This window comes from Macrobrachium nipponense, chromosome 40 (genome assembly GCF_015104395.2).
Source record: "Macrobrachium nipponense isolate FS-2020 chromosome 40, ASM1510439v2, whole genome shotgun sequence".
Classification (NCBI taxonomy): Eukaryota; Metazoa; Arthropoda; class Malacostraca; order Decapoda; family Palaemonidae; genus Macrobrachium; species Macrobrachium nipponense.
The window spans coordinates 33,604,545-33,631,297 of NC_061101.1; the positions used below are offsets into that span (position 1 = coordinate 33,604,545).

Here is a 26,753-nt window from a genome sequence, read left to right on the forward strand (position 1 = left end):
GACCATCTACTGCTGTGACGCTAGTATTCATCGTCTTCGTATTGCGAGAATTTTAAACAGAGATATCTATTCGACTCTCATCTTTCTGTTTACCGCACGGTAACAGAATTCTGTAATAGTCTCTTGCTGCATCGTTATATCGATAATGCGAATGATTTTTGCGGAATCTGAGTTTGTCCTCAAAATATCTTGTATTCGGAGGTGTGCAATTGTTCATTGTTCACCCCCGGCCCATTAGTCAGATGTATTGAAAGACATCGCCTACTCCCACACCTGCCAGCTCTACTTCCAAACGTTCAGCCCATGAGAAGCAGTTCTTCAGGCGGCACTCCCCTGTGTTTCATTACTGAAGAACGCCCCGCTTTCATTGCACACCGGACAGCAATGAAATGGCGGTTTAGCGTTTTCAGTCATTGTAAGCACAGGTTTAGAATCTTGAGATTCCTTCTCTCGATTCAGCTGGAAGACGTAGGTTGCATTCATTTGCCTACCTTCGTCTTCAACGTCACATAGTGTTGTTTCTCCTTAAGCTGAGATTCAACGTCCATGAGATTTTCTTGCCATCAGGGACCTCGGTCTTTTGAAGGCAATTGATTTCTTTCGCCTTTTGAGCTTATGCATTAAGAGAATCATCGCCGCGCCGTCCGGCATCGGTGACTAACAAATATTTTTGTTTTATTTGTTTGGTCTCTCAGCATAACTCTTTAAAGGCGAAGGTCACGTGACTTACCCGGATGCTTGGACAACTTGCCTCTACTGATTCTGACCAGTCAGTCGGCAGCTGTCAGAGCGCCCGAGTCAGTTACGAAACTATGCTGTGGACTTAGTTCGGTTGTTCCAGAACAATCATTACTTCGTCTTAATAGCTTGTCAGTATGAGTACTGTACATAACCAAAGTCGAGAAGAGGGATAGGTCATATGACTATCCCCTTCTTTTCGTCTTAGGTAACTGCATGACTTCTCTTGATGAAGTCAAGCACAAAGGGATGGGATTTGTGACGCTCGATTTCGTACCGATCTTCGTAGCGAAGACTCAGAACCCTTCGGTAACTGACGATTGGTTCGAGTCCTTCACAATACCCTCCCTAATGGACTTCACGCCTCCGATACGAAGGCTATGCTGCTTTGTCCTGTGAAGGCGCGACGGAGCTGTCTGAAGAACTCGACCCAGGATGAGTGTGGACGCCTCTTCATCATTCTCTCGCGTTCCGCAAGAACTTCTCCGTGGCGCAGGTAATGAAGGCAGGAGCCTGGTCCCAAGAAACCGGACCGCATGCACCTCCTTCTACCTTCGGGATATTGCCCACAGTTCCTTGGATCTTTTTCCTTGGGAACCGTGGTGGTTGCTCAACACGTTGTGTAGTTAACCCAGAACCCTCGCAGGCTGAACAGCATCGAGTCCTGGTGTGACCGTAAGATGGATGAGGAATGAGAGTGTGACTGGCTCCTCTTCCCATCTTTTTCTTCCCTCTATACCTCTGGGTAGAGGGACACGGTCGTCACCCTGCTGGGTAAGGACGAGATGCAGGTGAGCTACTCAATAGAGCACCATCCTATCCCTTTCAGTAGGATAGGAGTAAATATCCACCACTTCCTCCAACAAGGGGGAGGGAAGTGGATGCCAAATTGAGACAAACCCATCATTTTATGATTTGTCTCTTGCAAAAAACAGGAACAAGTTTCTTGCTTTGCTGGTACGAAGAGATTAACGCTTTGCCTCTCTACTTAGTACTTGGCCCCAGAGGTCTGTACCATTGATCCTGCGGTGCACCACCCCGAATCAATCGGACAAGAGGTTTGGATCCCTCCCTTTCCCTTGCTCTTACGACCAGGGAGGCACTCCAGGGTTGGATGAACACCAGTCTGTTCACCAAAAAGACTCAGATTCCTCCCACCAAGAAGTGAGTCTTCCTATTGTTAAAGGACCAGCGTGTTTGTATTCGTATCGGAACAAATGACAATTTGTCGAAAATTGCATTTTTCCTAACTATACAAACCTGAGGTCCTTTACATATAGTCCCACCTCATGCACCCCTCACCTCTGCAACTTTTTGCATGGGCCTAAAGCAAAAGTGATTCTTCACCTCTCGGGCGCGCGGGGCGGGCGCGCACGATCGGACAAGCAGTTAAACTACCGTTCTCCCCTGTTCGAAGCTTACGACCGTCCCAGCTGCCGCTAGTTACCTTCCTATTGTTAAAGGACCTCAGGTTTGTATAGTTAGGAAAATGCAATTTTCGACAAATTGTCATTTTAGTACTTTTAATATCTATTTATTTTGACAGAACTCTGTAGAATTTGGAAGTTTGCCGGGGTGCCTATGTTGCTTGTATTTTTTGTTTTGTTTTACAATTAATTTGAAATAGGTGTGTAGGTGAGATAGGTATTTTGTGTGTTTTTGGGTTCTCTGTAGTTCTCTGACAGATTTATATAAACATATTAATAGCATTTTAATTGACTTTTTCCTTTGCAATTCCTTTTAATGATACGGCGTCAATAACCTCGTCGTTGCGACGCCAGTAAGAATTAATAAATCAATCAATCTCTTACCTCGCCCATCAGACTGCTAACCTGTGGGCCAACTTGGTTCTTCGACGTAGGGACGCAGTCCTTACCCGAGTGACCAAGGGGGCCGGGCGTGAGGCGGCACTCGGGCTTCGCAATGGACCCATTAGGAGTTCCCCAGCTCTCTTTCCCGGAGAGATGGTGGACGCTGCGGTGGAAAGGCGGCGCACTGATGACAGTGACCGCTTAGTTCACCAGGCAGTCTCGAAGGTTACTGGGCAATCTCGAGCGACTGCGGCCAAGCCAAAGAGCTTGGCTAGCGCTTCCACGGCGGCGAAGACGGTTGCACCGTCCAAGCCCCGTGTGAAGACTCCTGCTGTTTCGATGTCTGCTAGAGGAGGCCGTAATCAGCCCTCCTCCCAACCCTCCTTTCCCTGAGGAGGTGGTGGGAAGAAGTCGAAACGAGGAGGGAAACGCTAGGGACGGCGTTCCCCCTCACCTGCTGCTGGAAGTGGGGGGTGCTGGCGAGCCATTGGGCGACCTGGCAGCGCTACTGGCGCCGGAACTGGATAGTAGAACGTCCTTCGGGAGGGATATCTACTACCCTTCGAGTCTCGCCCCCCCTCATCTCCAAACCGGTCCATCTACAGACCTATGTCCGCGGGGATCAGCAAAGGACAACGCTCTTCGACAGGAGATCAAGACCATGCTGGCGAAACGAGCTGTAGAAATCGTGGGAGGACCAGTCACCAGGCTTTTACAGCCGCCTCTTCCTAGTGGAGAAGGCATCGGGGGGGGGCTGGCGTTCGGTGATAGACCTCTCTCCCCTGAACCGCTTCGTTCGCACGACGCGGTTCACGATGGAGTCGGCACGCTCGGTGCTCGACTCGATCAGGGGGAACGATTTCATGCTTTCAGTGGACTTGAAGGACGCGTATTTTCAAATACCCATCCATCAGTCCTCCAGAAAGTACCTCCGCTTCATCTTCGACGGGACGGTTTTTTTACCAATTTCAGGGGCACTTTGTTTCGGTCTCTCCAACTGCCCACAGGTGTTCACGCGAGTGTTCACTCTGGTGTCAGCTTGGGCCCATTCGCACGGGATACGTCTTCTGAGGTATCTCGACGATTGGCTAGTCCTGGCGAGCTCCCGCTCGCAGTTGCTACAGGACAGAGATCGACTCCTCAAGTTTTGTCGCGATCTGGGGATCGTGATAAACTACGAGAAGTCCGATCTCGAACCCAAGCAGAAGATGAAGTACCTGGGTATGCTGATAGACACGGTAGCAGGGCAGGTCTTTCCCGCAGACTTGCGTTATCAGCAAATTCAGGGAGGCAGCCGGCCGGTTCCTGTCTCGGCAGGAACAGGCAGCACAGCAATGGCAAGTCGTGATCGGCCATCTGTCGTCACTCGAGAAGTTAGTCCCTCACGGGCGTCTTCACCTGCGGTCTCTCCAGTGGAGGCTAAGGGAGAGTTGGTCTCAGGCCAACGGATCCGTACCTTCACCTTTTTCCCCGGGTTGGCCTCTCACGGGGGGACATAAAGGGTTTGACAGGGGGCAGGACCTAGCCTGGTGGCTCGACGACAAGAACCTCTTAAGAGGAGTTTTTGCCATACGGCTCCCCCCCTCCCCCCCCCGGAGATGCTTCTGTTCTCAGATGCATCGACCGAGGGATGGGGCGCACACCTGGAGGAGTTGTGCCTTGCTGCATGTGTGTGGGTGGACCCAATCACTAAAAGCACCTTCACATCAATGTCCTGGAACTCAAGGCGGCGTTCAACGCTCTCCGAGAGTTTCAAGGACCGCTTGGTGGGACACTCAGTGGTGTTTGATGTGCGACAACACCACAGTAGTGGCATATGTCAACAAGCAGGGGGGCCTAGTGTCTCTTCCGCTCCATCAGTTGACGGTGCAGGTGCACGAGTGGGCCACGGCTCACTCGATAGAGCTGTCAGCACGCTACATTCCAGGCTAGAGGAATGTAGTAGCGGACAAGCTCAGCCATCGGGATCAGGTGATAGGGACCGAATGGTCTCTACACCAAGACGTGGCGGAAAGGCTCTTCAACCTGTGGGGGCGACCGGTCCGTAGACCTGTTCGCCACCCGGCACAACAGAAAACTTCAGGTTTTCTTTTCAACCGTGCCGGACCCATGGGCAGCTGCAGAGGACGCTCCAACACCCCTGGGACAACCTCTTCGCCTACGCCTTTCCTCCCTTCTGTCTGATTCGGAAAGTGATCAGTCGAGCGCTGGTCACTCCCAATCTCAGAATGATCCTGGTGGCTCCCAAACGGCCTCAAGCCGTTTGGTATCCGGACGTGCTGGCTCTTCTTGCGGACGCACCGAGAGAGCTACCCAATTGGCACAACCTTCTAGCCCAGCCACACGTAGAACGGTACCACCAAGCAGTCCAGTCCCTTCAACTTCACGGCTGGCTGTTATCCACCATCTCTTGCGGACGAGAGGCTTTTCTCGTAGCGCAGCAACAGAGATGGCTGGACACGTCCGACAGTCCTCTGCAGCTGTGTACCAGGGGAAGTGGGCCGTCTTCTGTGGTTGGTGTCCGTAGACAGGGTCTGTCTCCTCTCAGAGCCACTCTTCAGCAGGTAGCGGATTTCCTCGTGTTTCTTCGCCGAGAGAAGCTCCTCTCAGTACCCACAGTTAAAGGATATAGAGCCGCCTGGCTCTCGTCCTAAACTGAGGGGACTGGACATCTCGAATTCGTTCGAGATCTCCTTGCTAATGAGGAGCTTCGAAAGGTCTTGCCCACCCAGGGAACTCAGGCCCCCTGCGTGGGATGTGACTCTCGTCCTTAGGAGTTTGACTCGAAGACCCTTCGAGCCACTCCGAGAGTCGTCAGACAGGGATCTGACCCTCAAGACCCTCTTCTTGCTGGCCCTGGCATCGGCGAAGAGAGTAGGGGAACTACATGGTCTTTCTTATGATGTTAAACACACCAGAGGCTGGGGATCTGTGACGCTCGATTTCGTCCCGAACTCGTAGCCAAGACTCAGAATCCGTCGATCCCTGACGACAGGTTCGAGTCTTTCACGATCCCCTCCCTTCTGGACTTCACCGATAACGATGCGGATGAGATGCTGCTTTGTCCTGTGAGGGCGCTACGGCGCTATCTGAAGAGAACTCGACACCTCAGGCCTGAGTGTCGACGCCTCTTCGTTAGCACTGGGGTTACCAAGAAAGAAGTTTCTTTCAAGAACACGCTTTCTTTCTGGCTGCGTGAGGTGATCAGGAGAGCGTATGAGGCTGATGGTAGCGACGACATCCGTACGCTCCGACCGAGAGCCCACGAAGTCAGAGGTATCGGACCCTCCTTAGCGTTCCGTAAGAACTTCTCCGTGGCGCAGGTCCTGAAGGCAGGTGTCTGGGCCAACCAGACCACCTTCACGTCCTTCTACCTTCGGGATATTGCCCACAAGTCCTTGGATACTTTTTCCTTGGACCTGTGGTGGCTGCTCAACACGTTGTGTAAGCTTACCCAGCACCCGAGCAGGCAGAACAGCATCGATTCCTGGTATGACTGGGAGAATGAATGTGCGAATGAGAGAGTGACTGGCTTCTCTTCACCATCTTTCTCTACCTCTACCTGTGGGCAGAGGGATACGGTCGTTACCACGCTGGAAGGGAGTCAGATGCAGGTAAGCTATTCAACAGAGCTTCCATCCTATCTCTTTAACTAGAGATAGGAGTGTATATCCACCACTTTCTCCAACAAGGGAGAAAGTGGATGCTACATGAGACAAACCCATTGCTTTATATTTGCTCATGTAAAGGAAAAAGTTCTTACAATGCTGGTACAAAGAGATACGCTTGCCTCTCTCTTAGTACTCGGCCCAGAGGTCTGACCATTGATCCTGCGGTGCACACCCCGATCAATCGGACAGAGGCTTGGATCCCTCCCTCGCTCTTACGACCAGGGAGGCATTCCAGGGATGGACGAACACCAGTCTGTTCATCAAAAGACTCAGATTCCTCCCACCAAGAGTGAGTCTTCCTATTGTTAAAGGACCGATGGTTTTGTATTACGTATCGGAACAAATGACAATTGTCGAAAATTGCATTTTTCCTAACTATACAAACCTGAGGTCCTTTACATATAGTCCCTCCTCATGCCACCCCTCACTCTGTGTATTTTGCATGGGCCAAAAGCAAAAGTGATTTGTTTACCTCGCGCGACGATCGGACAAGCAGTTAACTACCGTTCTCCCCTTGTTCGAAGCTTACGACCGTTCCAGCTGCCGCTAGCTACTTCCTATTGTTAAAGGACCTAGGTTTGTATAGTTAGGAAAAAATGCAATTTTCGACAAATTGTCATGTTTTAATTGAATTACAAAAAAATGAGCCTTTGAAAATGTATATTTTAATATTTTTAATAGGTTCTTAAAATTATTGTATTTTGTGTCTGTTAACTTAACTAGCTTAGAAGCATTGTACTATAGTTTTAATCTGAGCTATAAGTGTGAACCTGTTTTTTACATTGCAGTGCAATTGAACTGATGATGATGCTTGATTTTCAGACAAGATGTACCATGAAATATGATCACAGCAATACTTGCCTGAAGGTTAAAGTTACTGATGACAGAGCTGTGAGTATCCTAGTAATCTTCAGTCTCATATAAGTAACCTACCAAGTTATTACATAGCTTTATACTTTCCATTTGTGCAGCAACTTAAATTTTGAAATTCTCAGTACTCAGGATAGCAGACACAGAATCCTCCTTTGAGCCTTTTTGAGAGGCTTTGGCCTCAAGAGAGAGATTTGAGCATTTTCTGAGAACAGCTCTATTTCTTGGCAGGTGAGTTATACCCCACCCAGCCCCCGATAGTGTTTAAGTGATAGGTTGAGGCTCAACTAGGCTCTCTCGTCTTAGCTTGACCCACTCACCCTGCTCGCTGCCCAGTCTCAGATCGTGTTCACGTGATCGGCCAAATCAAGTGCTCAACTCTGTTTGAATAAACTTTCTGCTCTCTTCACAGCATAAGCACCCTCCTTCCCCCTGCTAGTTTCCTCTGGCAGGACAGGTAGGAGTGCTTTTTCTTCCTACCTGTAATCTTGATCCTCTTGGTTGGTCTGAGAGATGTGAGGCAAACAGAGAGGGCTTTGAAGAGTTTGTCTCTTGTCGGAGTTCAACAACAAGGTTTTACTCAGGATTGATTCTTGGATCTTTTCGTCATGTACCTGAGTAGTCGAAGAAGGTTTCTTAGGATCTGTCAAGATTCTCCCTTCAAGGAGACAAGATCAAAAGTATTGCAGCCTGGAAGGCTATGTAGGTCTTCCTCAGGAAACATACATCCTTGATTTTCATTTTGCAGAGATTTGAGATTTGTCAGCACAATGATCTCGGGGATAAGACCGTGACCTTCCCTGTGAATGATTTTCACTGCTCAAAGCCCTTGCAGTTCTGGGAGGGAACAGGAGTTTCAATAGGGTCACAGCAGTTCTTGCTAGCAAGGGCATTTTAGTCCAGAGTTCATTCAATTGAAACTCCCAACCATGCTCTCTTCCCCCTCCTCTGCATTGACGGAAGTGATTCTTCTTCTCTTAGGGGCCTTATACCGACTGCAGTTTGTTCTGTCTCTGCTTCATCCAGACTTGATTCTCCTGCTGCTTTCCTTGCCACGAAGGACATTCCTCTCATAGCAAGAAACGGTGAGCCTGGAGGGCACGGCACCATGATGTCTCTCCAGGCAGTCTCGTGACAGGATTTGTGATCCATCTCTTCCTGTGAGGCTTAACTTTCCTAATGTGATCCTTCATGGAGAGGACTTTGCCTTATGGAGACTGTCTCAATTGGGGGGAGGGAGGAGTTCTACCCAACACGAGACAGCAACCTGTGGGCTTTTCTGGTGCTAAGAAGAGGGACTTTGTTCTTATTTGGATCTCCAGACTTGTAAGTTTTGAGTTGTTGTGACCCATAGGATTGGTCCTTTACTTGGTTCTGCTTCTCTCTTAGAGAATTGACAGACTGTCTTGTCCTCTGGGCAATGGCTAAGACCTTTGGGTCTTCATAACCATTTGGCTTGACCATAGGGTCAGGCCAGCCCTTTCTTGGTATCCTAAGTAGTCTCAGACTTTAAAGGGCAATCACAGAAACATTGCCTTCTTCATGGAAAGTGCACATATGTGTGTCTTTCAACCCTCTTACCATCAAGAAGGAAAGAGAGGGAAGAGATTGCACATAATGGGCAGTCTTCTTCTGCAGATACCTCACTGAAGACTTAACAGCAACATAGCCAGGACTTCCGTTCCATCTCCTCTTCCGTGTTCCCGATTCAGGAGTGACTCAGCTAGAGCTTGTCGTCTATGGTCTCCTGTCGACACCACAGAAGCCTTCCCTTGAGGCAGCTTCCCCTTCACTCTCTTTAGTAGAATATGAAGGAGGCTTGCCTCCAGCCTTTAATCATTTTCCTTCTCAGGGTAGGAAGGATTTAGACTGAGGGCTTGATCGACAGGCACCTTTGAACATGCTTGCATATTCCCCTCACAACATGCTTCTGTTCTCAGATGCACTGTATGAGGGATAGGTACGCACCCATAACCTATTCGAGCAAACTGTTTGTTATTATGATTGCAGACATAGACAGTAATGTTAAGGACTCGGTAGTGAGTAGTTTCGCCGATGACACAAGAATAAGTAGAGAAATTACTTGTGATGAAGATAGGAATGCGCTACAAAGAGACCTTAACAAAGTACGTATATGATTGGGCAGAGGTAAATAGGATGGTATTTAACTCTTGATAAATTTGAATCAATAAACTATGGAGACAGAGAAGGAAAGCTATATGCATATAGGGGACCTAATAATGAGACAATCACAAATAAGGAAGCAGTTAAAGACCTTGGTGTGATGATGAATAGGAACATGTTATGCAACGATCAAATAGCAATTCTGTTGGCAAAATGTAAAGCAAAAATGGGAATGTTGTTACGGCACTTCAAAACAAGAAAAGCTGAACACATGATTAAGCTTTATAAAACATATGTTCGTAGTCCACTTGAATATTGCAATATGATATGGTACCCACACTATCAAAAGGATATTGCACAAATAGAGAGTGTACAAAGGTCCTTTACAGCTAGAATAGAAGAAGTTAAGGACCTTGACTACTGGGAAAGACTACAATACTTAAGATTATATAGTCTAAAAAGGAGAAGAGAACGCTACATGATAATTCAGGCATGGAAACAGATAGAAGGAAATAGCTGAAAACATCTTGGGGCTAAAAATATCAGAAAGAGCAAGCAGAGGTAGATTAATAGTGCCCAAAACTATACCAGGAAAAATAAGGAAAGCACACAGGACATTAATCCACTACGCACCAGCATCGATAATGCAGCGTCTATTCAATGCTTTGCCAGCTCATCTGAGGAATATAAGAGGAGTGAGCGTAGATGTGTTTAAGAATAAGCTCGACAAATATCTAAACTGCATCCCAGACCATCCAAGATTGGAAGATACAAAATATACCGGAAGATGTACTAGCAACTCTCTGGTAGACATTAGAGGTGCCTCATACTGAAGGACCTGGGGCAACCCGAACAAGATGTAAGGTCTGTAAGGAGGTGTGCAACCGAGACAATAAGTACCTTCTTATCAACAACCTGGAACTCAAGGCAGCTTTTCTAGCCTTCTGAGAGTATCAGGATTGTGTCAGGATTGGTTGTTAGAGACAATCAGTGTTATTGTAGAGCAATAACACCACAGTAGTGGCATATGCCAACAAACATGAGGGTCATGTTTCCTTCCTGTTTCTGATTAACATTGGAGTTGCTAGAGTGTGACTGTAATGCATACTAGATAGTTCTGTCAGCCAAATACATTTCTGGGTTGGGATGTATTGGGAGGCAAGCTCAGCCTCTGGATTCGAGTGATTGAGGCAGAATGTTTCCTTCACTCTGTCTTTTTTGAGGGTAGCTTAAGTTGAGGACTCCCTATCGTCTTTCTGTTTGCCGTTCAGCAGAGCAGAAGTCTGTAGGTCTTCTGCTCCATCGCACCTGACCCATGGGCTGTTATTGTAGGTCTTCTGCTCCATCGCACCTGACCCAATGGGGCTGTTATGATGATGCATGCTGACTTTTATGGGACTACCTCTACGTATTTATCTAATTCACAAAGGGTTCAGCAAGCCTTTTTCATCCCAAATTTGAGGATGAATGCTGGAAGACTTCGCCTTTCACCTGACTGGCTAGCTCTGCTTCAGAGGCACTGAGAGAATTCTTCCCTGACCCAGTCTTTTGTGTCTGTGACACATGGAACAGTTTGTCAGGCAGGACAATCCCTGTGCCTTCATGACTGGAGACTAGCTTTCCTTGCTAGCATAGGCTTTCTCGCCGAGCAGCAACGGAAATTACTGAACGTCTCTTTCAGTCTTCTGACTGCAGTAATACAGGGATTAGAGCTGTATTCATTGGTTGTGTCATTGACAGGACTCTATCTCTGGTCAGAGCCGTTCTTCAAGAGGTCGTTGACTTCCTCGTCTTCTTGGCCACAATTTTTTTTCCAATTAAGCTGAAAGACCAAAATCCACTTTTGGCTTAGTCCTTCATCTGAAGGTAGTCTTTTCTTCTCAGTCAAGATTTAGCTACCAATGAGAAGTTTCAGTCAGTCTTGCCTCGCAGGGACCTCAGGCCCTTGGACGCCATACGACTCTTGTTTTAGGGTTTATGTCTCTTGGCCCACACACACCCTTGCGTTAGTCGTCTAGACAGAGATCTGACTTAAGTCCATTTACTTTCTTGCTCCGGCATTGGCGAAGAGAATAGACTCTCTTCACGGACCTACATGGTTGTAAGCATTAAAAAAAATGGAATGGGGATCATTAAGTCAACTGCGTCTCAGATGTCGTAGCAAATTCCGTACCCTCTGGCACCTGTTGCCAGGTTGGAATATTGAACTATACCCTCCCTTTTGGACTTTGCAACTCAGTAATCCATCACTGCTTTGTCCTGTTGAGTGTTGAGGTGCTTTCCAAAGACTATATTTCTAACCTGAATGTCGATGGCACTTTTTGCTAGTACTTCTCGCCCAAGGAAGAAGTGTCTCGGACACATCTTCTGTTCTGGCTTTGTGAAACAATTGGAAGAGCGTACACTACAACTGGCGTTAACAACTGTATATTCTGACTGAGAACTCACTAAGCCAAGGGCTTAGTCCATCCCTTGAATTCTGGAAGAATTTGTCGGCCTGGAAGCAAAGATGTGGTTTCATCAGACCAGATTTATTTATGTCTTCCTACCTTCGAGTCTTTGCCCACAAGTCCTTGGAACCTTTGTTCTCTTGGACCTGTGGTGGTTGCTCAACAAGTTGTTTTCTTACCTGGCTCCTCTAACAGAACAGGTAGCATCTCACCTAAGGTGTGGTTCTGAAAGTGAGAGGGTTCACGAGAGTGACTGGCCTCTCCTCCTCCTTCCTCGTCTTCCTTCAGGATGAGAATTGGATTCAAACCTACACTAGGTGGAACTGGTGTCTGATCCGGTAAGACTACACATGGAGCTCCCATTTTATTTTTCTTTCAAGAAACATTGAAGCAGTCTTGCTCCTTCCTCTAGCAAGGGGAGGAAGGAGAGACTGCCATTAAGTCAAACCCTTTTTGGATCTTTGCCTTATTGCCTCCGACTCTTGAGATTCTTCAGTCTTTTTTCGTATGAGTTATGATTCCTCCTCATTTCCTTAACCAGGAGGAGTAGCCCAGGTGTGGCAAACTCCAGTCAGTTCAAAGAAATTCTCTCAGATTCCTCCCTCCAACCAGTGAGTCTTCCTAATGCTAATGTGTATATTGTGTAGGAACAAATCACAATTTTTTAAAGTAAATTGTATTTTTCCTAACCATACAAACTTATGCCCGCCTCATGCCACCCCTCAATCTGAAACCTTGGCCGAAAGGCAAACTGGAATGTTTACATCCGGGCAGACTAGAATACCCATCTACTGGACGGTAGTTATTGCCTAACCACTTTGTTCAAGAGTTTAACAGCCGTTTTCCAGCTTTGCCGAAAGTAATTCCAAATGAAAAGACCTCAGGTTTGTATAGTTAGGAAAAATACAGTTTACTTTAAAAAATTATTTTGTTCATGAAACTTACCTGACAGATATATATATAGCTGTATTCTCCGAAGTCCGACAGAATTCAAAACTCGCGGCACACGCAGTGGGCGGCCAGGTGGTAGTCCCCACCCATTCCCGCCGCTGGAAGGCGGATATCAGGAACCATTCCCATTTTCTATTCATATTTTTTCTGTCGCCGGTCGGTAAACACCTGTTTACAGACCTCCGCCCAGGATTTTTGGATTTTGACTCGTTCTAAGTATCTGGATTGACTTTTGGTTTTTGACTCTGGATTGTTGGATTGGCATACGCGATAGTGGACTGTTTTTTGATTTTGGATTGGCTTTTCTGTGAACTTGATGTCGGGATCAAGTTCAGTGAGCTTCAGAGTGTGTGTGAGGAGTGATTGCAAGGTGAGGCTACCGAAATCATCGGTAGACCCCCACACAGTATGTATGGGGTGTAGGGGGCATGTTTGTTTGTTGGATGATCGATGCATTGAATGCAAAAGTTTGACTGATGATGGATGGAAGGTGTATGAGTCCTATCGGCGTAAGTTGGAGCGCGATAGGATCAGGAGGTCTTCCTCCAAGAGCGGTTCTACGAAAGGTAAGGGAAGTAATATTTCTCCTATTTTAACACCAGTAGAATTTGCTTCACCTAATCCTGTGTTGTTGCCTGAGGGCCCTGGTTCTGTGTCTGGAGAAGGTAATGCCCTTTCTCTGATTCTAGAGTTGTTACGCACTCTAGAGTCCAAAGTGTTGGCCCTAGAAAACGGCTCAAGTAAAAGAATGTGGATCGTGACCCTAGTGTTGTGGAGGGGGCGTCAGATCGGCCCCATAATGCCTCTAGGCCTAGACCTCTATCGACTCCCAGGACTCAGGGAGTGGGTATGTCGAAAGCCGCAAGAGGGGTTACGGGGGCTCCCCACCGATCTGGCGTCCCTTCGGCAGGACCTGTTGTTAGTTCCCAGGCTGCCAAGGAGCGTGCTCAGGCTCGCATCCTTAAGGACTGTTTTTCGTCCTCCGAGGCGCCCTCCCCGCGCAAGGGGTGGAGCGCTCGGAGAGACTCGCGTCCATTGAAAAGGACTTTTCCGAGGGAGGACGCTTTACGTCCCCTCTCTCCGTTATCGTTGCGGTCTTCTCCTGCGTCGTATGACGCGTTTCCTCCACAGAAGAGAGGTAGGACGTCGTCCGAGGACGACGCTGAGAAGCACTTCTCTCGCGCCTCGGAGAGGCAGGTTGCTGTACCTGTGAGAAGGAAGGAGGCCTCCCCTCGCCCCTCGTCTTCTCGCAGGCTCAGCCCTTCACCTCCTCTTGTTTCTTCGCCAACGAAGAATATTCTTGTGTCTCTTCAAGACCAATTGTCGGCTTTAATGGCTCAGAAGACTCGCCCAGCAGCAGTTGAGCCTAAACGTAGGAAGGACGCCAGACTGCCTGTCAAGAGGACGAGGCAGTCCCCTTCTCCGTCTCCTCGTTCGTCTCTGTCTCCGCTTGCTTCTCCTTCGGAGCTTCCTCGTTCTCGTTCTACGGGTAGGAAGTCTCGTGGACAGGACGCTTTTCTTCCCTCTCGACGTCCTGATCAGCCCGCGCGTCAGGACGCCTTTGAGGACGCTCGGCAGGACGCCTTGGAGGACGCTTTTGAGGACGCTCGGCAGGACGCTTTTGAAGACGCTCGTCGGGATGTTTTGCTAGACGCTTTGCCTGTTGAGAAGGCTTTCGAGAGTGCCCAGAAGGATGCTTTGAAAGCGAAAGCTGGACGCTTGAGCGGAAAGCGTAAGGACGCTCCTCTAGAACGCAGTAAGAGTAGCCTCTCTTGACGCTCAGCGCGGTCAAGACGCTCTTCGTTCTTCGAGCTCTAAGGATCGACAGAAGGTCGGTCGCTTTGAAGAAGCTGATATCAGTAATCCTCGAAAGCCTTTGTTGAAGGCTAGACCCGTTGGGCGCACGCCCTCTCCAGAGGTGCAATCTCCTTTGCCTCTTAGGGAGGAAGGAGAGCTTAGTAGTCCGGCAGACTCAGTTGAGGAGGAACAGCCTTCAGTTTCGTCTGTGTCCGATTACAAGGTGCTGGTTCGACTGTTACGCTCTTCTTTTGGAGAGAAGTTCCAGCCTGCAGCTCCCAAGTCTCCACCCTCTCAGTTTTCGTCATCTAAGTCGTGCAAGGTTCCGGAGTTTGTGGAAATGAAAACTTCTTTGTCCACTAAGAGAGCGTTCAAGAAGTTGCAGGATTGGATGGAACGTCGGAAGGATCAGGGCAAGTCGACTTTCCCCCTTCCTCCTTCAAGACTCAGTGGGAAAGGCGGCATCTGGTATGAGACCAAAGGAGAAGTAGGAGTTAAGATCCCGTCGTCTTCCCAAGGGGACTTTGCTAGTCTGGTCGATGCACAGAAGAGGTCTCTTTTATCGACCGCTAAGATTTCGTGGACGCCAACGGAGATTGACCATCACATGAAAGGTCTGTTAAGGACGCTTGAGGTCTTTAACTTTCTAGACTGGTGCTTGGGAGTCCTGGATCTTCAATCTAGGAGTCCTGACTCGTTGAGTCTGGGGGAGCTGTCCAATGTGTTATCCTGCATGGACAAGGCCGTCAGGGATGGTTCGGAAGAGTTAGTGTCTCATTTCGGCACTGCTTTTCTCAAGAAGAGGGCGCTTTTCTGCAACTTTACAGCTAGGTCTGTTTCTACCTCGCAGAAAGCGGAGCTTCTCTTTGCGCCTCTTTCGAGCCATCTCTTCCCCCAGGCTATGGTAAAGGACCTGGCAGTGAGCCTACAGGAGAAGGCTACCCAGGACCTCTTGGCCCAGTCTTCAAGACGTCCCGCAGTCCCTACCACGTCGTCTTTTGGACGACCACCTAGGAAGGTTAAACCCTTTCGTGGCGCTCCTCCCTCGAGAGCTGCTTCTCGAGGGAGAAGGCTTGCAAGAGGAAGAGGTTCCTTCAAACCTAAATCCTCTAAGTGAGAATCAAGTCCTTCAGATGCCGGTCGGAGCCAGGCTAAAGTTCTTTGCGGGGGCGTGGAGAGTGAGAGATACAGATGCATGGTCCCTCAAGATAGTGGAACAGGGGGTTACAAGATCCCCTTTTTGGAACCCTCCTCCTCTATCCACAACTCCAGAGATCTTTCCCGTCATACCAAGGGGAGAAACGTCGGATTCTTTTAGATCTTTAGATCAAATGATCAAGAAAAGAGCGGTGGAACAGGTCTTAGACCTGGGGTCACCAGGATATTACAACGGCTTTTCCTGGTACCAAAGCAGTCGTCAGGGTGGCGTCCAGTCTTGGACGTAAGCAGGCTGAATCTTTTCATAGAAAAGAAAAAATTCAAGATGGAAACGCCTCAGTCGGTTCTAGGAGCCTTAAGACCGGGCGACTGGATGGTGTCCTTGGACCTACAGGACGCATACTTTCACGTGCCTTAGTCCACCCTCTTTCAAGAAAGTTTTCTGGGGGGGAGGTTTGTTGGTGTTAAAGGGCAAAGTTTGGCAATTCCGAGCCCTTTGTTTCGGTTTAAAGCACGGCTCCGATGGTATTTACCATGCTCATGAAAAACGTAGCGAGATGGTTACATTCTGCAGGAATAAGAGTGTCCCTGTATCTCGACGATTGGCTTATCAGAGCATCGTCAGAAGAAAGGTGTCTGAAGGACCTTCACTTCACGTTAGCCTTGGCGAGGTCCCTGGGACTTCTGGTCAACCTCGAAAAGTCGCATCTGACCCCAACACAGTCCATCGTGTATCTGGGGATTCAGATGGATTCAGTGGCTTTTCGAGCGTTTCCGTCCCAGGAACGACAGCTGCAAGGCTTAGAGAGAGTTTCGGCCTTCCTGGGGAAGGAAACTTGCTCGGCGAGGAGTGGATGAGTCTGCTGGGGACCGTTTCCTCGCTGGAAAAGTTTGTTTCCCTGGGAAGACTACACCTCAGGCCTCTCCAGTTTTTCTTGGCAGAAGAATGGAGAGTCAAAGAGGATCTGGATGCGACCTTTATGATCACCAAATCGGTGAAGAACCATCTAAGATGGTGGTTAGATCCTCGGAAGTTTCGAGAGGGGTTGTCCCATAAAGCTTCTGAGCCCCGACCTAGTGTTGTTTTCCGACGCCTCGGTGTCGGGATGGGGAGCAACACTAGGAGGGGGAAAGAAGTGTCAGGCACCTGGAGGGGGGAACAGGTGTCCTGGCACATCAATGTGAAGGAACTAGCGGCAGTTTTCCTGGCGCTACAGTTCTTCCAGCTAAAAGGTTGCAGAAAAAGTTGTCCAAGTCAACTCGACAACACCACGGCCCTTGCGTACCTAAAGAATCAGGGAGGTACACACTCCCGTCCTCTATTTTACTTAGCGAGGGAGATTCTGCTGTGGGGCAGATGCGAGGCGAATCAGATCCTGACGAGATTTATCGCAGGAGTCCAGAACATCAGGGCAGACCTTCTCAGCCGACAAGATCAGATCCTGCCGACGGAATGGACGCTGCACCAGGACGTCTGTCGAGAGCTATGGAGACTGTGGGGGACGTCCTTTAGTCGACCTATTTGCGACGTCGAGGACGAAGAGGTTGCCTCTTTATTGCTCCCCTGTGTTGGATCCGGGAGCAGTCGCTATAGACGCTCTGCTCTGGGACTGGACGAACCTGGACCTGTATGCCTTCCCGCCATTCAAGATCATGGGGGAAGTAGTAAGGAAGTTCGCGGCATCGGAGGGGACGAGGTTGACCCTGATCGCCCCGATGTGGCCCGCGAAGGAATGGTTCACGGAGGTAATGTCCTTCATCATAGACTTTCCGAGGACGTTGCCCTGGAGGAAAGATCTACTCAGACAGCCCCACTTCGCAAGATATCACCGAAAACCCTCCTCCGCTCTGGGTCTGACTGCGTTCAGACTATCGAAAAGTTGGCCAGAGCGAGAGGTTTTTCTAAAGCAGCTGCGAAAGCGATCGCCAACGCAAGGAGGACTTCCTCGAGAGCTGTTTACCAGTCGAAGTGGGCTTCCTTCAGGGCATGGTGTAGAAAGGAGGGAATTTCCTCTTCCACTACCTCTGTGAGCCAGATAGCCGATTTCCTGCTATTTTTAAGAAATGTGCAGAAGCTGGCAGTCCCGACCATCAAGGGATATAAGAGTATGTTGTCAGCAGTCTTCCGACACAGAGGCCTAGACCTTACTGACAACAGAGATCTTCACGATCTCTTGAGATCATTTGAGACTACCAAGATACCTCAGGCGAGGCCTCCTTCTTGGAACTTAGATTTAGTCCTTAGACTGTTGATGTCGAGTCCTTTCGAGCCTCTCCATGCAGCGTCTCTTAGGAACTTGACGAAGAAGGCTCTTTTTCCTAACTGCTCTGGCGACGGCGAAGAGAGTTAGCGAAATTCGAGCCATTTGTAAGCGAGTGGGCTTCAAAGGTGACAATGCTGTCTGCTCTTGAGTCCCACTTTCTTAGCAAAAAATGAAACCCCGTCTAACCCTTGGCCAAGGAGCTTTGAAATTAAGGGTATGACAAGCCTTGTGGGCCAAGAACCTGAGAGAGCCCTGTGCCCTGTCAGGGCTCTAAAGTTTTATGTTCACAAGACAAAGGAGGTACGAGGTCCCTCAGATAATCTGTGGTGTTCGGTTAAACGGCCCGATATACCATTATCCAAGAATGCTTTGCGTTCTTTCTGAGGGACGTGATTAAAGAGGCTCATTCGTCTTACCAGAAGACCGATTTGAGCCTCTTACGAGTGAAAGCTCACGAGGTCAGAGCTGTCGCAACCTCGCTTGCCTTCCAAAGGAACATGTCGATCAAGGACATCCTTGACGCCACCTTTTGGAGGAGCAATTCAGTATTCGCCTCACACTACTTGAGAGATGTGAGAACGATATACGAGGACTGTTTGTTCTCTTGGCCATAAACGTTTCTGCAGACACGCAGTCTTGGGGGCTGAAGGTAGCTCTCTCCCTATCCCTTAGTTAGGTTTAGGTTAGTTTTTAGTTGTTGTGTTTTTTGGTTGTGGTGAGTCTTTGGTGAAGACCTCCCATCTCTTAGCTTAGTGTTCAGGGGGTCTTGGATAGTTGGTCAGGTGGTGGTCAGTTGCTTCGTTGCCCTCATATGTATGGCTCTATGCTCTTGTCACGTTGAGGTCACATCCCCGTTGACAGAGCATCCAGAGCGCACCAGCCACTACAGGTCTCCACCTGGCTGGCAACTCTGATTAAGCACAAGCAGGCTTAAGTGACAGTAATCACAGAGTCTACTTTGCTAACAGGTGAGGAACCAAGGTGTACATCATCTACTTAATTTAAGTTTCCTACAAATCCATATTCTGTCTCTTCCCACCATCCGAAGGTGGGATTCAGCTATATATATATCGTGTCAGGTAAGTTTCATGAACAAAATGTTATTGTTATAATACAATTAAGTTTGTTCATACTTACCTGGCAGATATAAATAATTAAGTGCCCACCACCTCCCCTCAGGAGACAGTGGCACTGATAAAATATGAATAGAAAATGGGAATGGTTCCTGATATCCGCCTCCACGGCGGGAATGGGTACTACCACCTGGCCGCCCACTGCGTGTGCCGCGAGTTTTGAAATTCTGTCGGACTTCGGAGAATACAGCTATATATATATCTGTCAGGTAAGTATGAACAAACTTAATTGTATTATAACAATAACATATTTTCATGCTTTGTCATATTGTATTATAATTTCTAAACACAGTAAACACATGCCATTTGCATTCTGCTAAGGTTTACATTCTCAAAATCATCAGCTGATTGCAATTTACTGACATCATCAAAGCTATTAGTTGCTAAATGAAAAATTTCAGAGATTTGTTTTGTAAGTAAATTAAATGAAGTAAAGGTGTGATATTACCAGTACATATCAGATGTTGCTTTTTGGCTCGTCCAAGATATTTTGTAGTCTGCACATTATATTTGTTTCCTCTGCCATGTCTACAACCATAAATTTAGTAGAAAACTTTCTTAACACTTTCCTCTTCATTGAGTGATGGATGAATATAAATTTATTTTATTATTAATGAAAGTTAATGTTAAAAATTAGCACATTCTTAACAAGTTGACAACTATAACACAACCCTTAATAAAAGTGTGGTATTACAGTAACTGACATTGGCAAAAACGCTGTTTCTTGATTCATTGTGTATATTGATAACAGTTGAAGAAATGCCAACAGCAGACCACATTAGACAGATTTAGAGAAGAATGCCAGTAAAGTTATAGTGAATAAAGGCAAAGAAAGGAAAAAAATCCTGAGACTGCTACTACGTAGTTGCTTTTAGGGAAGGGGATTCCCCTTCCAAACAGTGACTCTCCACATCCATGTAAAGAGATCCAGATCCTTATCAATTTCAAGGTATGGGCCATATTGTGGTTGTTAAAAACTTTTTAATATCTTGTTTCATATTTAAATTATTTAACTCTAAACTAATTTAATTGTAATTTCTGTGTAATGTTTTGTATAAAAGGCAAGGTTAGGGCAATAACTTAGTGGCTGAGATTGGGAGGTCTAATGGAGGTCTGAGAGGTTCTATTGCAACACTGCTTGTGGCCAATAGGAGCCACTAAGGTTGTCTTGAGATTGGGGATGAACACACTGTCGATCATCTTGTGAAGGAATCTGAAAGTGGGAAAGACATAAATGCTCAGATTGTCCCAGGAGTGTTGGAAAACATCTTCTGTCATCGTCCAGTGATCTAGAATTGGTGGACATAGCCCTGAAAATTCTCTGTTTTGCCTGGTTGCAAAGATATTGAGTGTTGATGAACCCTAGAGCTCGAACAGCGTTTCTGCTGCTCATGGGTGTAGAGACTATTCCATCCTCACCACCTGACCCTGAGGACTGAGTGATTGGCCAGGACATTCCTCTTACAGGAATGTACACTTTCCTGAAAAGTTCATTTAGTATGGGAAATATAAGGCAGAGGCTTAGACTTGGTAACAGTGCCACAGCCCACGCTGCCACACACTCGATCAGCTCTCGTCATTTTCCTCCTCCTCTTCTCACTCTCAAGACTACGATACTGTAAGCCAAAAAATATATATATATATAGGCAAAATTTTTAATCTATCTGTATTTTTCATAGCTACAAAACCTACCTGAGGTCTTAACAATAGGATAATTTTCTAGCGCCAGCTGAAAACCAGAAAAAACAATCAAATATGAGGCAGATGTTTGGTCATCGACCGAGCTTGGATGCCCGCAACATGCCAGTCTTTCTTTGACCGCCATGGAGAGCGGAGTTTTTGCTTCACTCTCCTTTTCCAAGCCAGTGGACATCAATGTTTTTAGACAAACCTCCCTTGTTTGCCATGTTTGACCCTTCCTTGGGACAGATGCTTTTGCAGTGGATTCGTCTCTAACTCTGCATCAGCATCACTTGCGTTATGTGTATTAGGGTGGTCCGTCTCCTTCCTAAGAGTTTATTGCCCCTTGCAGTGAGACGACCCCTTACTTTGGTTTAGTGTTTTTAATTTGGAAATATGTGTATTGACATTTATCTTTTTATGTCTTTTCACACATGTCTGGGAACTTTGTAATGTTTTAGTCTTTCAGATTGTGTTTCGGGATGCTCGGACGAATTTTAATGACGGACAATTGCAAGTTTATTTCTAATTGCAGGGCCATTTTGATTGCTGTCTTGTCTCTTTCTGTAATTTAAGTACGATGGAGCATGGGCAGTAACGGCTCTCTCCGTCATTTCCTCCATCCTCACATATAATTATTTTAGTGTCTCTCAGAATATAATCTTCTTCCTGAGGGAGAGAATATTTTTTTTTATTTACAAATTCTTTGGCAGCGGTCTCCCAGAACTTGGGAGCCCTCTTCTTTGCTTCCATCAACACAGAGGATGCCAATTCACTAATTTTGACTTGTGTGTTTGTGCTGTGAAGAAGTGAGAATTTGGAGTAGTCAATACTGTCGGCACTGGCTTCCTTGATGTTTTTGGAGCCCCTTCCTGCTGAACAATTCAACGTCATCTTGTGGGGATACAACCTTAACGGTTTCCTTTGATCATCGTTTGTTCCGACACGGCATACAAACCTTCGTTCCTTTTACAATATGGGAAGGTACTAGCGGCAGCTGGATAGGTTTCGTAAGCTTTCGAACAAGGGGTTCGGTAGTTAACTGCTTGTCCGACAGGGCGCGCGCGCGCGACTGGTAGGTAACAATCACTTTTGCTTTCGGCCTGCTGGCGTGTGGACGTGTAACATCGCTCTCTGCCCGCTTCATCGTCGTTTGCTTTCGCATGATTGTGTTTTTCTTTTTCTATTTATCTAGTGAAACTGAATTGTAAGTACATCATTTCATTGAATTCAATTGTGAATTAAAGGATCTTGGTTTCACCACGCCCTCCGATTACCCGAGTGCCGGGACTGAAGGGACGTTAAGTGCTGGGAATTCATTTTCCCAGAAATGATCCCCTTCGTATTGTGTATGCTCGGGTGCGGGAGGGCTCGGGAGCGCTCGCTCGAGCGTAGATTGGGTTGGAAATGTGTAGATGAAAATCGTAAGTAAGTGCTCTTTTCATTTATATTTTTTTGACCTGTATGCCCCGTTGCCGAACGAATGCGCTCGGCACGGAAACTTATTCAGTATGGAAGTGGAATCGCAAGTACAGTATTCTTTTTCATTTTCATATATTATTTTGATTGTAGCAATACTCATTTTGGATCAGTGTCCGAGCTTACCGGCGAATTGATCCTTCCCCCTTTTTATTTTTGAATGAAGTGAAATCGCAAGTGCAGTTCTTTTTCATTTTCATTTTTTTTTTATTGAGATTGCATTGTTTACTGGGATCAATGTTTCCGCTATTCCCGGGAATTGATCCTTCCCCTTTTTATTTGTATGAGTGAAATCGCAAGCGCAGTAGTCTTTTCATTTTCATATATTTTTTGATTGCATCAATTCATTATGGAATCAGGTTTCCAGAAACCTTGATCCATAAAGGTAAGGAATGGATCCTTTCACCCTTGCGCTCGGTACCGAGGGCGCAAATGCGCTCGATCCGAGCCCCTTATTCATTGTGAAGTGAATCGTAATGCAAGATGCATTTTCATTTTTATTCCTTATTATTGATTGCATCAATATTTATTTGGTTCAAGTTCCGCTCAGTCAGGGAATTGATCCTTATGCCCTTGCATTCGGGCCGATGGCACGATTGCTCTCGGGCTCTTATATTGTTGTTGGGTACATGGGTACTGTGCGGGGGGGGGGACGAGAACCCCCCCCCCCCCCCCCCCCCCCGCTCAGCTCCACATGGCCCTTCCCTTGGGGGGGGGGGGAGGTTATCGCGTTCTTCTCCTCGCCCGATCCGTCGACGCGGGGAGGGCGCTCGGTGCCCGTGTACATTGTATTAGGGTCTTCCACTCGTTCGGAGAGGGCTCACCCCCCCGCGCGAGGGGGGACTTTTCCCCCCCACTAATCGCTACTACTGTTATTTCCGCAGGTGCTACTGCCACGAGGGTGGACCTTGGGTGAGGTATGGGCGTCCTTCCATTTGCAGGGCGTGCTAGTGTCCAGGGGCTGCGGTTCTATGTCTGGGCCTACTGCGGTCACCCATGGAGTGGTGACCACGCAACCAGGTGACGACGTCCCTCCTCACCTGGTGTACTCGCCTCACGTGGTAACAGTCTTGCCTACAGCCGCTGTGAAGTGCCGTTCGCCGTACCGAGAGGGGGGCGTGCCGGCCGCCGCTCGTTGGTTGCCGCGCTGCAGCGACCACACTTATTCCGCTGCCCTAGAGCTCGCCCCTGACCTGCCGCCGGTACCGAGGATGTTGCTGGCTGCTGCTCCACTTCCTGTGTTTTCCGTGCTGCCTGCCGTACCTGCCGATTCTGGGCTGACTGTCCATGCAGTTGCTACGCTGGCTGTCCTGCCGTTGCTGCGCTGGCTGTCCCTGCCGTTGCTGCGTTGGCTGTCCCTACCGATGCTGTGCTGGCTGTGCCTGCTGTTCCTGAGATGCCATACCTGCTGATGTCGTCCCTGTTCGTGGTGGTACTACCCCAGACTTTGGTCTGTCTGTACATGGTGCGTCCGGGCCCTGTGGCTTCGGCTACAGCAGCCCCGGCTCCGCCCTGGATAGCAGATCTTACGTCTGTCCTGAGGAAGCTGACGAAGAAGAGGAGGAAGGTGTCGTCGTCGTCGTCTTCATCTTCTTCATCGTCGTCGGCTGCCGCCTCTTCCCCTTCGCTTACTCTAAGGCTTCACAGCCGAGGAAGAAGAAGGTTGCCTCCTCCCTCCTAAGAAGCTCCCTCGGGAGCTTCTCGGACCCGTCTCACCTCGGTGGGACGGGAGGGTTCCTTCCGCTGGTCCTCCTGCTCCTTCGGGAGCGGGGCCCGTCTCTTCTTCCGCAAGGAAGAAGACTACGGGGACCAGAGGGGGTACCGGCTAACAACGGTACTCCCTTCGCCTGGTGTCAGTGGTTCTGCACTGCATCAGGGTCCGTCTCGGCCTCTCGTTCGCGGGGAGGTACCGAGTGTACGGTCGCCTACCAGCGACCGTGCAGCCAGGAACCAGACCTCTGAGTCCGCTCAGCGTCAGGTCACGGCACGGGGCGGAAGACTGGTGACAGCCGCTCATGCGACTCTCACCAGACCAGCTCTCACTCTCGCGGCGAACAGCTGGCTACCGGGGACGTGACGGTCCACGAACCGACCACGGGCTGAGGCTGGGAAGAGGTCCTCCCGTTTTCGCCGGTGCCAGCACCGGGGCTGGGGAACCAGCGACGTGACGTGCCGTGAGGACAAGCACCGGTCCTCACTGTGACAGTGGAGCCTGCAGGTCGCTTTAACCACGTCGCTCTCACAGAAAGCGACCGGGTACGGCAACCGCAACCCCAGCTCTTCTGACACTCGAGATCGGGGCCGCTGTGCTCAGTTCCAGCCGTTCTCCACAGCGAGACGGTTCGACCAGGCCTGCAGCTCGATCGCCACCGGCGGGTTGACGATCGCCTGCAGCCCTCCAAGCCTGCTGGTTCTGCCAGCGAGCAACGAGGGAGCGTCAGGTCTGCCTCCCCTCCCGTACCTTCAACCACCTCGGGTTTACACCGGGAGGAGCGAGGTATTGAGGAGTGATCGTGAGGGGTGCGCCCCCTCATGATACCCACCACAACGCCCTACGTGCCAGGCACGGTTCTTGGACCGCCCAGGGCGTATGCGCAAGTGGATGGGGAAGACCGAGAGGGCTGTCGCTGTTCCCCCTTCTTAGGAGGTGGGAAGGTTCTCGGAATATGCTCTTGTTCGAAGGGCTTAAACGGTCCCACTCTGCAGATGCTGTGACTTCCGAGATCCAGAGGAACTTTGCCGAGGTTACGGCGCTGATTCGTCAGCACAATGACCTCGGGGAAGGATCGCCGCTCCCAACAGCAGAGCCACGTCTCGGCTCGAGTCGTTTTGGGGCCCGAGAGGGAACCCAAATCGACGGTGGGTCGGCCGCGATCGGAGCTTGCCGACTGTGTTGAAAAACCCAGGTAGTCTCTCGTCTCCGGACAAGAAGGCTCTCTCAGTTCTGGACGGTTCGAACAAAGCTACTTCAACCTCCTCTAACTGCGACAGAGGCGTTTATTACACGTGTCTTCGGACACCGTATTTAAATACCCTTCGGTCCTCCTGAGGTTTCGACCTCGACGAGGACTGGAATGAGTCGGAGCGGTATCGGCTCTCTACTGTCAGGTGTCGATCAGCCCCACCCAGACGCGTTCACAGTGGCGGCAGACCTTACCTACAGTATGAGTTCGTAAACCCTCCTCGGGAAAACGTTTTTCTCCTGACGATACGTTTTCCCAGGCTCTGAGGCCATCGCCGTAAGGCGATGGCTGCTCCTTTTCTCTCCAACTGCTAGATCCGCTGGGAAGGCGAGCCAGTATCCAATTCCTCCCCCATTCCCCTCCTCCTTACGGCTACGAGGGAAAAGGGGAGGGATCCTACAGAGATTTCTCTGTAAGATCCCACGTTAGGGCTGCGCTAACACCCGGGGGGACCTTCGGGTCCTACCTGACGTAAGCCCCGGTCATTGAGGAGGGATCCTGCCCCTTTCTCGATTCTACGGGAACAATCGAGAGGACCACCAGCCGATAATCGTCTGACGAATTCGGTGGGGGGTTTCGCAGAGTGCTTAGAATTCTACGGAATTTCTAGCGCACTCAGAGTGTTCGAGTTTTTTACGATCTCCAAACACTCAGGCGAGACCACGGTCCAAAGTGAGCGCGAATCCCCGATAATTGTTACACGATAATCGGGAACTCGCTTAATGCTCGAATTCCTGTAATTTCTAGCATTTGGAAGAAGACCGCTGCTGAAAGAAGAGTATCTCACAGTAGGCGCTTACCCTGGAATAGAGAAGAACGGACGGGAACTTCCAGTTTGGCTTGAACTATCGTCTTCGGTATTCTGTTCACCATTGAAGCTTTCCTTTGGGAAAGACTTCTCCTTCACTCTCTTGAATAAGAGAACGAAGGCGGTCGATCTCCAATCCTTATTCTCATTCCTCGAGGGGAAAAGAATTTAGGATGGCGGAAGGTCGTGGTACAGAAAACCTACAAATATACTACGTATATATTACCCTCGCGACATGATTCTTTAACAGTGAATTGTCCGTGGGGTAGGCCGCATACCGTAGTTAACTCTACGGTTTGTGACCGAGACGAATTGTATCTTAATTGAACTGCAACTCGGGGGTTGCCTGCAACCTCCCAGCAGTTATCGTTTTCGATTTTAGATACTTTGGTATTGTCATGACAACACCAAATCAGCTTTTGTATTTACCGAAATCCGTTTCGGTTAAATATAATTGCTCGAGCGTATTCTTTATGCTCGATGGTTCTAGCCGAACGTATTCCTTCGTGGAATAATGGATTACTGGCAACTCAGGATGACGAGTCACCGAGAGCTACTGCGTATTGAACTGCCTGATAGCGGCTCAGTATCAGCTAGGTCTCGGAGATGAACGGTCGGTTACGTCTCTCTCTCCCCTGGTTGGATTGACTACCGAACCGTATCTCCTGCCCAACAATCATGGACTTAGGTCTCTGATTAACGGGGATTCTCGCAATAATGAAGGGGACCAATCTACTGTCTGTGACGCTCGATTTCATCGCCTTCGACATTGCGAGAATTTTCAACAGAGATATCTCTTGGACTCTGTCATCTTTCTGTTTACCGCACGGTAACAGAAGTCTGTACTAGTCAACCG

General features: G+C 48.7%; 1 protein-coding gene and 1 long non-coding RNA gene across 2 annotated transcripts in view; one reads left to right on the plus strand and one right to left on the minus strand.

Moving 5' to 3' along the window:
- The window catches only part of LOC135212071 (signal recognition particle 9 kDa protein-like), a 223,467-nt gene that overhangs the window by 55,225 nt on the left and 141,489 nt on the right, over positions 1-26,753 (minus strand). The window lies entirely within an intron of this gene.
- Positions 6,977-26,753, plus strand: part of LOC135212070 (uncharacterized) — a 37,019-nt gene continuing 17,242 nt past the window's right edge. Inside the window, exon 1 of the long non-coding RNA XR_010313814.1 lies at positions 6,977-7,111. This is a non-coding gene — a long non-coding RNA (uncharacterized LOC135212070). The remainder of the gene's footprint in view (positions 7,112-26,753) is intronic.